Here is a 5,177-nt window from a genome sequence, read left to right as displayed (position 1 = left end):
CTTTTGGTGAAAAACTTCCCTTACTGATTTGCATTGCTTCAATGTCTACTTGAAAACTACTTTTTAATTATGCTTTTTATTTTTATTATTTTAACTTTACTTTCCTGCCAGACAGCTATAGAGCTATACAAACTGGCACCCACAATTGTGTATACATATTTCAATCAGATCTATTAATTATGGTATTGACCGTTTAAAATGGATGGGATTGCCCCCAGCTGTTGTAACATGAAGACGGTGACATATTTATATTAAAAACATATTATTTTGATGATTTTATTCATACTATTTCAAGATATAGTCACGACACAAATCTAGGGTTGCTACCCGAGCCGGCTGGTCGTTCATTCTATCGGTTCGGTTCCTAGAGACGCGACTCAGTCGTTCAGTCTTTTTGTTCTGTATCTAAGACCCAGTCGTTCGTTCTAAATGTTCCATTGCCATACTACCTGGCAACGTTCTTGCTTGCTAGCCAGCTATGGCTAACTGACAGTCAGGTCAAACAGTGCAGACAGAATAACAACAGTAGCTGCATTTGCATTTATTTAAGCTGTTTTCTAGTGACATTTATTTGGCTACATCGATAACAATGAGCTAATGAGGAGCGATTTTGCCTGGCATACAGTAGAAAATGTGTTCTGTTGTTAGGACACTGTTGATCAGAGGAGCTAGCCAACAACACAGCTAACACAATCACTTCAAACTGAAGCTGGAAAGACTGGAAACTAGCTGCACTTCGTTTCGTTTTACCTTTTTACAATTGACATTTCTTTGTATACATCTATAAAAAATTATGCCAGCTGATTAATGATTTCAACTGGCTGAGAAACGCTGCTTGCCTGCTCGTCTCGTCCTGACTCCTGACCCTTTCACGTTCAATTACTATGGGACAGCTGGATATCGAATGTTAATATTGAAACACTGTTGCAAATGTCGGAGAGACAGACAGCAAGGTTTATACAAATCTCTGCTGTTGAAAACTAGATGTTAGTCTAAAAAAAAATGTTAGACAATGTCTAGATGCGTTTTATAGTGGAGATCAAGTGTATAATTTGGTTGATGAGACAGTGGATTACGCAGTCAAATGGAACAGAGTAAATAGGCATTTTAAAGTCATAGATTTATCTGGTGGGAATTTGTGGAAAAAACCCCGGCTGGAATGCGCTTTTAACCAATCAACATTCAGGATTAAACCCACCAGTTGTATAAACTTTATTATACTGCACACTGATTGTACAAAACATGTTATACAACGGGTGGGTCTAATCCTGAATGCCGATTGGTTAAATCCACATTCCAGCCGGTGTCTATTCCACAAATTACTACCGGCAAAATCTATGACGTTAAATGCCTATTTTTTCTGTTCCATCAAACTGCATAATCTACTGTCTCGTAGTTTGTGGTAACTAAATATCCAGTTTTTCTTTCCTACTTTGCTTACTGTTTTATTGAGTTCTAGATACAAATAAGCATTCTTTCTCATGATTTCACTTTAGCTCTTTTAAGTCGTTCATGTACAAAAAAATAACATAGCATTGTATTTCGAAAGATATTGTGTCTGTGTTTTTTGCTATTCATTCTTCAGTCTAAACTGTTTATTTCAGATGCTCTGTGCCAAAACCAAAAAGTGGCAGTGTTTATGCCTCCAATTAGGCTCTGAGTGGATCTTGTGTGCTCATTCCATGTAGATTTACACTGGAGTCGACATGTTATTCATTCCTCACTCGTCCATGTAAAGGAACATGGACTAGAGGTTTCGGGAATACAGTGTTAGAGACAGTGTTAAAGATTGTGCTGGGGACTTGCTTGAGAAGGACTGCACCACTATCCTGAACATCTCTTATCCCCCGTTCCTACCTATCCAAATATTACCTCAACCTTGAATAAGACAACAGTCTTCCATCTGTATTTTCTGAAAGCATCAATATTGATGTTAAAGTTACATGATTACTATTTTCAACAGTTCTGTGTTTTTATTTCTGGTGGTTGAGCCTAGTTACTGTGTTCACATGTTTATGCAGCTGGTTTATTAATAAGTTGGAGAAATTATCAGTAAGGTAGAGAAGGAGTGCTTCATTTCTTGTCACTTAATTTAGGAATACTAAAGCAACCCATTTGGATTCGACAACACTTCCGGTAGCTACTCACCACAATGCTAAGAGTCGCATTTTCATGGAATCCAATGGGCTGCTATAGCATTAGCTAGCCTAGCATGTGACGTAATATGAATGGCATATTACACCCCATCGCCATTTAACGATTATGCTATTCTCTGTATAAATCAGTTACAGAGTCTGTGAATTTGGTAGCTAACAAAGTAACTTAAACATCTCCCTGTCATATTCATCAGTTCCATCCATAATATGTGGAGTGGTCACTGTCCTGTGGATTCTAAGTCTAGTCTTCAGAGTCTACAAACATACCAAGTCAAATTAACTTACGTACTTACCTAAGACCTTGTATTTCATGGAAATCTTTTTAAATGTGTATATAAATATATATATACGAGTTTCATATACTAGCAGATTATCCAGGACTGAAGGAATGTCGGTAGCACTGTAGTTTACAGTACAGAAATACTTTGGAATGACCTAAAAATGACATGGTAATAATTGGTTGTTTCTGTGTCAAGGCTGTCATAGGAAGGAGCGGACCAAAGTGCAGCATGTGTGTCGTTCCACATTTTATTTTCACTGTGAAACTATGCAATACATACAAAATAAACTGACTGAACAAAACACCAACACGTGACGAAGCATTAACATACACGTACTCCAAATCAATCTCCCACAAACCCAGGGGGGAAAACCACCTACTTAAGTATGATCTCCAATTAGAGACAACGATGATCAGCTGCCTCTAATTGGAGATCATCCCATACAAAGCCCAACATAGAAATACAAAACTAGAACATCACAACATTGAAAAACGAAACTAGAAAAAAAACCTGTCACGCCCTGACCTACTCTACCATAGAAAATAACAGCTTTCTATGGTCAGGACGTGACATTCTGGTAATTGTTTGTACATGTTTTAATGACAGTAATAGGTAACTTATTGCAATTACCTAGAAATAACAATTTTAATATTGTTAAACAATCTTAATGTTCTTGATTTCATTGTACTGTAAATATTGTATTATGTGAGGCACTTATTGCCAACAAAGGGCCAGGTAGCAGATTATACATACGCCAATCTCCAAAGTGACCTTTACTTATGAGGTCATACAGGTGAGAGCACTCTTTAGGCTAGTATTTGTGATGATTGGCATACATAAAATCACTATAGTTTTCACACTTTTGGAAATGTGTATACAAGGAATATTTATTTGACCATATAACGTGTGTGTGTGTGTGTGTGTGTGTGTGTGTGTGTGTGTGTGTGTGTGTGTGTGTGTGTGTGTGTGTGTGTGTGTGTGTGTGTGTCAGAGGAAAATGTGTCTGCAGAGGTGCACAAAGATACCACTGGTAGTGATATGTGAACACTGCAGAGGGGACAGCGGCAGTAACACCATGAGCGTAACTCTGGATTCACAGTTTCGTCTCTACCTGAGAGATGTGAATACAGGGACCATGGTAATAGACCTCATCAGAATCTTTTTAATCTAGCAGATACATGTAAATAACAAGCTTAAATCAAGCTTTTCACTTTGTCATCTCCAAATATTTTGGTTTTACCATCCATTTCCACCCTTTATGTTTCTTTCAGTTCATCTGTATTTCAGATTTTATTTCACATTTGTATATTCATTTTGTAATCATATCACATGTATTCATTTCTTGATGATGATTAGGATGATGATGATTACTTGGTTAATTGTCCTGATAGTTCTTCACATGTGGTCCTATGTAGCTCAGTTGGTACAGCATGGCACCAGGATATGAAAGGTTTGAGTGAGGTGACCATGTAGAGGGTTTGGTTCCCAGGACAAACTGTATTTAAAATGTATGCACACATGACAGTAAGGGACCGTAAAAAAATTATTGGGGGAGACAGGATGTCATTAAAAACCGAAAAAATATTTTCACGTGACACTCCCCTTTGCTTTACCCTTACCGCGTGACTTCTGTTCAAACTCGCCCTGGTCAACTGTAAGTGCTGTTATTTTGTGAAGTGGAAACATCTAGGAGCAACAACAGCTCAGCCGCAAGGTGGTAGGCCACACAAGCTCACAGAATGGGACCGCCGAGTGCTGAAGCACGTAGCATGTAAAAATAGTTTCTCCTTGGTTGCAACACTCGCTAACTCTGGAAGCAACGTCAGCACAATAACTATTTGTAGGGTTTCCATGGCTGAGCGTGCTACTGCTCAGCCATGGAAACCCTACAAATAGTTATTGTGCTGACAAGCCTAATATCTCCTTGCGCAATGCCAAGTGTTGGCTGAAGTGGTATAAAGCTCGGTGTGGAAACGCATTCTCTGGAGTGATGAATCAATCTTCATCATCTGACAGTCCAACGGACAAATCTGGGTTTAGCATAAGCCAGGACAATGCTACATGCCCCAATGCATAGTGCCAACTGTAACATTTGGTGGAGGAGGAATAATGGTCTGGGGCTGTTTTTCATGGTTCGGGCTAGGCCCCTTACTTCTATTGAAGGGAAATCGTAAAGCTACAGCATACAATGACAATCTAGACGATTCTGTTCTTCCAACTTTGTGGCAACAGTTTGGGAAAGGCCCTTTCCTGCTTCAGCATGACAATGCCCCGTGCACAAATCTGTTAATGCAGCATGTGAATTGGAGCCTGTCCATGGTGTCTGGGATAATGGTGTTGATGTGAGCAATGACCAGCCTTTGAAAGCATTTCATGGCTACAAATGTGAGTACTACAGGGCGGTAGTCATTTAGACAGGTTACCTTGGCGTTCTTGTAGGTATTACAGACTGGGTCAGGGAGAGATTGATAATGTCAGTGAAGACACCTGCCAGCTAAATGGCTATTATTCAATGACAATCATGTTCTTGGAAATTGCATATCATGTCCATGTATTTTGATTTGTTTAACACTTTGTTTGGTTACTACATGATTCCATGTGTTATTTCATAGTTTTGATGTCTTCACTATTATTCTACATTGTAGAAAATAGTAAAAATAAAGAAAAACCCATGAATGAGTAGGTGTGTCCAACCTTTTTATAGGTACTGTATATATATATATATATATATGTATGTAAA

Source organism: Salmo salar, chromosome ssa02 (assembly GCF_905237065.1).
Source record: "Salmo salar chromosome ssa02, Ssal_v3.1, whole genome shotgun sequence".
Lineage (NCBI taxonomy): Eukaryota > Metazoa > Chordata > Actinopteri > Salmoniformes > Salmonidae > Salmo > Salmo salar.
Note: the sequence above shows the minus strand (reverse complement) of the source record.